An 8,392-nucleotide genomic window follows, 5' to 3' on the forward strand; every position below is an offset into this window, starting at 1 on the left:
CCCCTTGTTGTGCTAACTGATAGTCCACTGCATATCGTGTCTGTTGTGCATATAATCTCAGTTCAGCCATTTCTTGGTTAACAGCCCAGGACTGTTAGTCCACAAACAATATGATTCCTATTCTTTGCACTAATCACTCCTGCTGCCCCCCCCCCCCCCCCCCCCAGAGATAAGGCTCCAAGGAACCCATATCCCAGTGAGGATCCCATTGTGCCCGGGGCTTCTCAATCAGCGCAGAATTCTTTGCTGATTGCCCGAGTTACTATTCTCCTCCGAATATGCCCCGTCTGGGGGCATGGAACAGTCAGTGGTCCGATTGTTCCTACTGCAAAATGGTTTGGGAGGTTTGGTGTTTCTGTCATGTAAGTACCATTGAAGAGGAACATGTGATCTGGTACAAACTAATAATGGCATGATGGGAAAAGTGGCTACTTGCTCGAGGTGATACTAACAAAAAACCACAGAACAAAGCAGCTGCTAAGCCATGTGACCTTCGCCCAAACTAGTAAGGTTAAACTAAGGCTGACTCTGCTTATCTGAGGGAAGGGAAGTAATAATATAAGGCCAACTGGCCTGACCTCAGAGTGTTTTGACAAGTGCCCTAGAACTACGTACATAAAACAAGGCCAACTGGCCTGATCTCAGGGTGTTTTAAGAAATACTTTAGAACTACGTACATAAACAAGATAAGGTCGGAGGTGAGGGAGTCACCGAACCATTTTGTTCCTTCAAAGGACAAGATAATGTTATTATTGATAAGACCGAGGGGCCTCGGAAGTCACGATGAGATGCCACTTGTATTGACGTTGCTACTAATTGTTTTATTGCTCATTTTCCCGCGTAAGCCTTTGTCACAAAACCTGATACTGATTTTGTATAAATTGTGGACTGTTTCTGGGGCTCGGCGCGGTCTTGGTGGAGGAATTAGCAGCTGTACCAACTGCTCTCTGACATCAAATCTTAGCCATCTTCTGCATGCAGAGCTTCGTTATTAAATGCTTGTTATTTTGACGAGAACGAATTTGTAGAGTCTGTCTTTTACAAGTAATTAGCAGGAAAAAAGTTACACTTCAACATTTGGCGCTGCTGAGCCGACACAAATACCCTGAGTGAATTCCGTAGGGGACCGAAGAAGCGATCAAGCCACGACCCGGAGGGCAGAGACAGACGCCGGCACAAGGTAAGATTCACCTTGGTCTCTCTCTCTCTCTCGGATCGGTGCTACGACCCCTCTTCCCCGACGGAGGACGCTGACAGGTGAAGGTGCTCGAACCCAGATTAGGCTGTAATTGGTGTTTAGAGTCAGGCACTCAGTTGTATCTAGCCTAACGTCTGGGACCCCTTGATCTCGTGTGCAATTCCGGGTCAGGGTAACATCGGCTTAGTTTGAGTTAGGGACCCGATTGTTGTTAGCCTACGGTCAGGGACCCCTTGATCTCGTGTTGGATCCGGATCAGGGTCATATAGGCTTAAGTTTGGGCCAGGGACCCTGCGGTTTTTATTTTGGTACCAGTATTTCTTTTTATTGAGACTTTTTTTTTGCCAGGGGCACAGTATACTGTAAGTATGGGACAAGGTTTAGATAAAACAGCCGGCAATTCTCCTTTGTTTTTTTTATGTGTTCTCAAAAACGTAGCTTACGTCGTCTGTCCGCAGGCTTTGAACAGTAAATTGGGTAATGATATTTGGCCACAAGGCGGCACGTGGAACCTAGAAAATTGGACTGCCGCAGAAAAAGCTATTTGGACCAAAAATGTAGGTTCCAAATAGAAAAAAAATAATTTCTGAATGGAAAAAAGAGTCGGATAGGCGCCATGAACATTCACTATTAATGAGTGGAGGGATATTGCATGTAGAAGAGGGATTGATGTATGTGTAGATGGGAAATCAAAGGATGGGGAAACGTTGAAATTGGAATGTGACCTTTGGGAGGGTAACTACGATAAGGCAAAAAGGCAGTGTGAGGATAGGAAACCATCGGGTGATAAACAAGTTGGGCGAGCCCATCAGGTTAAACTTCAGGAGGATCCTCCCAGTTTCTCTGGCATGCCGCTGTTTCCCTATTCAGGTGATACGGAGGAAGAGGAGGAGTTGACCCCTAGCTTTGGGTTAAAAATCTCCTCGATGCTGTTCAGCTTTCTCGTCAATTGGCTGTTATTAAATGTGCTGCACGCACAAAGGGGGGACACTCCTGTGCAATTACGGAATGCCCGTGCTGATTCAGCTGCCAAGGAGGCAGCTATATCGGCCCCTGTCATTGTTCCCACTGGGGGTAATCAGGCTCTAAATCGAGTGCCCGCATTGGGGACCAAGGGCATGCCAGAGATAACTGAGGTTCAACAATTACAGAGGGACGCCTCTGATTCCGAGCGCACAATATGGAAGTCAATGGGGTGTTCGCACTCCTTGGCACGGGACCTCTGGTTTACTCCAGTTGGTCAAGTGTGTATTCCGGATTCTTTTAATGCCACTGCTTATTGACTATATGCGTTCTTGTACCCATCTAGGCAAGGAGGGAATGGTACAGTTACTTCTAAAAACTTGGTGGCACCCAGAGTTGAATATAGCAGCGCAAACGCGGCTGGATCGATGCCTCATTTGCATGAGAAATAATAAGGGGAAAGGCATTAAATGCCCTCCCGGAACCCCTCCCTTGCCAGATGGACCTTTTGCCTGTATACAGCTTGATTTTATTGAATAACCAAAAGTACATTGCTATAAATATTGTTTAGTAATAATCGATGTGTTTAGTAAATGGATTGAAGCCTTTCCCACCACGAATTGTACTGCACATACGGTGGTGAAGTTATTGACAGAAGTTATTCCCCGTTTCGGGGTACCCAAAATGGTGAGTTCAGATAATGGACCACATTTTGTGGCTCGGATCAATACTGAATTGTGCGAAGCACTCGTAATTAAACAACAACTGCACTGCGCGTATCACCCACAGGCAGCAGGAATTGTTGAAAGAGCCAACGGGACTTTAAAAGAAAAATTATCTAAATTGACTGACGAAACTGGGTTAAATTGTCCAAAGGTATTGCCCTTGGCACTGTTTCACATGCGGGTGACTCCCCATTCGGAGACCGGACTGTCAGCTGCAGAGATAGTCTACCGTCGGCCAATGAGGACTCCCTGGGATGCCCATGAAAAACCCCTGGATGGAGTAGACCTCCATGTGATGGGGGAACAGATGCAGAATTATTTGAAGTAATTAACATTTTCTCTGAAGTTTCTTCACTCACAGGTGAGACAAGCACATATCCCAGTAACCACAGGGACGCACATCTCTCGATATCCCGTTATCAAACCTGGCGATTTCGTACTAGTGAAGAACTGGGAAAGACTGAAGCTGGGACAGCGCTGGATCGGGCCCTTCCAAGTGCTACTAACAACACCGACTGCCGTCAAGCTTGGTACATCTGACAGATTGTAAGAAGATAACATCCGACTCAGAAACAAATACCAGATGAAGATCTTCAGCATATTTTTTGGACTTTCTGGACTATTTGGACTTGATGGACACATAGTAGTAAAAAGACAAGCTAACCAGAGACTGCATGCTAATACTTATCTGCATATGTCATATGTTTATGCTGAAAGAGTGAATGTAAGTAAATTTTGGGTTTGTACTCACATCCCCGTCCATTCCAAAGAAGGGATACCTCTCCAATCCCTCCCATTCCATTTAGCAAAGACCGTGGAATGGATTTTACGACAAAACCAATCAGGGATAGGTGGGGCTATGATAGAATGGGAATCGGCTGGCTATGAAATGACTAGGTTTTCGGCCTGGTACCAGCCCGTATATAATCATGTCTTGCCCTCCCCCTCCCTTACCGTCCTCTCGTAAATCAGGAAGAGGAAAGAAGGTGGGGCAAAGTAAATGTAACCTAACAACTGAATGACAGGGACCAGTAGCAGGCCTATCTGATAAGGGTATGTTTGTCCTTGATTTCTCCCGTGTCTGGAACCTCACCTCTAATAGCTCTTGGGCACATACCACCCCTATACCCTGGATGACATTGGCTGAAGATTTTACGGCCAGTAATGAAACATATTTCATTTATGGCACAAGAGCCTATGCGTGGCTCCCTGCCAATTGGATTGGATCCTGTTACCTGGGATATGTTGCCCCTTACATGCACCACCTGCCCTCCCTTCAGCACCACCCCTGGCGAATCAGAAGGACCATCAGCGGAACCGAATGGTTCTTTACGATAGCCTTTCCACCCGATGGAAGAGCCAAGGCTGCAAACAAACTGATTCTTATGGCCTCGCCATTGGAACAACTGGCAAACATAACAGCAGAAGAAGCTAGGGCAACTGGACAGGCAATGGCCGAGGTCTCGGCTCAGATAGTGGCTGTCCGGACTGTGGCCTTACAAAATCGAACGGCTTTAGACTATTTGTGAGCCTCGCAGGGAGGAACGTGTGCAATTATAGGTCAGGAGTGCTGTACTTATATCCCAGATGCCTCTGAAAATATCAGTACCCTGGCTGACCACATTAAAAAGCAGGCAGATCAGCTTCAAGAGGTTGGCCGAGAGTTTCATGATTATAACCCGCCCGGCTGGCGAGGATGGCTGGGACATGGGTTGTTTGATTGGATCTTTAAGACCTTCTTACTCTTGCTCCTATCGCTACTGGGGATAGGATTGCTTGGCTGTTTGTGCAAATGCATTGTCAATCGAGTTATGGATATACCTATTTAGATAGTTGTCATGATATGACAACAGGAGGGAATGTGATATGGTACAAACTAATAATGGCATGATGGGAAAAGTGGCTACTAACAAAAAACCACAGAACAAAGCAGCTGCTAAACCATTTGACCCTCGCCCAAACTAGTAAGGTTAAACTAAGGCTGACTCTGCTTATCTGAGGGAAGGGAAGTAATAAAACAAAACAAGGCCAACTGGCCTGATCTCAGGATGTTTTGAGAAATACTTTAGAACTACGTACATAAACAAGATAAGGTCGGAGGTGAGGGAGTCACCGAACCATTTTGTTCCTTCAAAGGACAAGATAATGTTATTATTGATAAGACCGAGGGGCCTCGGAAGTCACGGTGAGATGCCACTTGTATTGACGTTGCTACTAATTGTTTTATTGCTCATTTTCCTGCGTAAGCCTTTGTCACAAAACCTGATACTGATTTTGTATAAATTGTGGACTGTTTCTGGGGCGAGGCGCGGACTTGGTGGAGGAATTAGCAGCTGTACCAACTGCTCTCTGACATCAATTCTTAGCCATCTTCTGCATGCAGAGCTTCGTTATTAAATGCTTGTTATTTTGACGAGAACGAATTTGTAGAGTCTGTCTTTTACAAGTAATTAGCAGGAAAAAAGTTACACTTCAACAGGAGGAGAGTTCAGGGTGTGAAGTTGTTGAATTCAATGCTGAGTCCAGAAGGCTGTAAAGTGCCTCATCGGAAGATGAGGGGTTGTTCGTCCAGCTTGTGTTGGGCTTCTCCGGAACATTGCAGCAGACTAAAGACAGTAATGTGAGCATGAGAGCAAGGTGACGAATTCCAATGGCAAGCAAGCGGAACGTCAGGTCATGCTTGTGGACTGAGCGGAGGTGTTCCACAAAGAGGGCAGGGAACAGGTGACAGATGAATTAAAGAGAAACCATTTGGGTCCAGAACATTGTGAACATCCTTTTACTCTGGTTGTCTTTGATCCTCAAGTCATTTTCTGTTTGTTTTAACCATGTTCTGTTTCATTAATAAACTTTGATCAGTAAAGGTATTTGATTTTTCTGGACTTTTCCTGATGAGATTGATGCACTTTAGGGAAAGTGGGTGAGAGGGGTTGGCAGGCTCTTTACAGAAAGTGATCCCTCTCAGGTAATTGGCAAAAGAGCCAGAGGGGAGATGATATTTTATTTTATTTTTTGACACAGCGAGTTGTCCTGATCTGCCTGAAAGCAGATTCAATAGGATCTTTCCAAAGGGTAAAGACTTGAAAGGGAAGAATTTGCAGGGCTGTGGGGAAAGAACAGAGCAGTTGGATGAATGAGAGAGTACTTTCAAAGAGATAGCAGGGGCACGCTGGGCTGAATGGTCTCCTCTTGCAGCCTGTCAATCTCAGTCTCCTGCTTTTGTGCAGGTTAAAAGGGACAGATTTCATTGCAGCCTGTTCCCTGTATATGTATTTAAAGAGACAGGTTCTCTTTAGTTCTGAGTGACCGATATAACAATTGGTTGGAGGCCCATTTCCCACTTAGTCTTCCAGCACCTTCCTGTCTCTCTATTACTGCGATGCCCATGGCAGTTTCCAAATTCTCAGTTACATTCAGCCCTCAGCTCCGTCATCTGGCTGTCATTGACAGGAGCAATAGGGAGACAAAGGTGCCCCAGGCTCAAATGGGAAGTCAAAACTTATGGCTTTAAATGAACTGCTTGGATCATTGTGACAATCAATAATTTTGAAAAACTGAATTCTAAATCCAGTGAACAGATGACAGAATCACATGAAGGATCTTAAAATTTTCTGACGTTTAGTCTAACAAACTGGAAGCAACAATGACTAAACACAGGGAACATAGTCCTTAAACTGTAAAATTGAATTTATCCTTTTACTCTGAACACAATCAAATATCCCACTCAACGGTTATGTTTTACTCTGTCTTGGACACTCAATTATTCAAAACCAGTCCAAAGTAATTCTTCACTCCGCGAGGGTTTATTTCTATTGTTTTCCTTTTCCAGTCTGGCAACCGTTAATCTCAGAACTGTCTTTCACAGTGATGGTTCCCCAGGCATTTTCCCACTAACACAAGCGAGGCAAATCTTCCAGCCTTGTTTCACAATTCTCAGGAATTTGTGACCAACATTGAATATAGGAGCAGAACTAGGCCATTTGACCCTTTGAGTCTGCTCCACCATTTATTTGGATTATGGCTGATCTATTTGTGTTGCATTCCACATTCTCGTTCTACACCCGATACTTTTGATTCTCTTGCCCAACAAGAATTGGTAAAAAGGCAAAATTCTGCTTTTGTTGGCATCTGAAACAAAAACAGAAAATGCTGGACAATCTCAGCAAGTCTGACAGCATCTGTAGAGAGAGAATAGAGACAACATTTTGAGTCAGGATGACCTTTGTCAGAGCTGAAGACAAGGAAAATCGGACAAAATTTATCCTGTGAGGGTCAAGAATTGGGAAGCAAACTATTAAACCTCCTCTGAACCACTTTCAATGCATTTGTATCATTTCTTAAATAGGAGACTAAGCTGCACCCAGTGTTCAAGGTGCAGTCTCAGCAACGCCCTGCATAACTGAAGCATAGTAAGGAGTCTAACAACACCAGGTTAAAGTCCAACAGGTTTATTTGGTAGCAAACGCCACTAGCTTTCGGAGCACTGCTCCTTCATCAGATGGAGTGGAAATCTCTATTTGGTAGCAAACGCCAGTCCTTACTGTGTTTACCCCAGTCCAAGCCGGCATTTCCACATCATAGCTGAAGCATAACATCTTTACTCCAATGTTCAATTTCTCTCGTAATAAAGAATAACATTCCATTTGCAAGAACGTTGATTTATTTGGACTAAGATTTATGGGGGTTCTCTTGTTTACAATAACCTTCCAGTCGTAAATCACACCAGGTTCCAGTGTCTTAACCATATGGCAAGAAAGAACAGTTTAATTCGTGAATTCAGAAAGTTTATTAATCATTAAAAATGTAACAAGTCAGAAAGATAAAAACAGAGTGTCGATTAACAGTTAATAGAGAAAGCTTAACATTAACAATTGAACAGACTTCTCTCCATCCCTCTCAGACCAGGACATGAAATGACGGCTCTGAAAACGTGGATAACTTGTAAAACCAACTGCTCTCAACACCTCTCTGTAAACATATCTCCCTCCACCTCTCTCTACCAAATTGCCTTCTCAAGATCACTTTTTTATACTTTAAAAATGCTGAAAGCCCATCTTAGCCAATTCCCATAAATCTTCAATTATAAACTAAAATAGACATGAGTTTCAGATGATTTGAAAACAAATGAACTGTCTGCTGAAAGGGTTAACTTTTCCTCAGAAACTGAAGGGGTGGGGAGTGAGCAGAAAAAACTTGGCACACAATAATACCACTTTACACAAGTTTAAAAATCAAAACAAACTAGATTGTAAACTTCATCTCTGATTTTTTTTGTTATATTCCATAACTTAATTATTTTTATTTGATCAGTTTATTTAGGGATGGATAACATCTGTTCTTTATAAACTGCTTCACTCATTTTGTTGATTCTACCTGAGCTCGGAGAATCAGAACCCAGACTTTATCATCCTTATCCTTTTTCCCTTTTCCCACCACTCCCACTGTTTTGCAGGAAGGTGGTGGGGTTTCCAATCAGACCGAATCATTTTATCATAAAAGTTAAATA

Source organism: Mustelus asterias, unplaced genomic scaffold (assembly GCF_964213995.1).
Source record: "Mustelus asterias unplaced genomic scaffold, sMusAst1.hap1.1 HAP1_SCAFFOLD_43, whole genome shotgun sequence".
Lineage (NCBI taxonomy): Eukaryota > Metazoa > Chordata > Chondrichthyes > Carcharhiniformes > Triakidae > Mustelus > Mustelus asterias.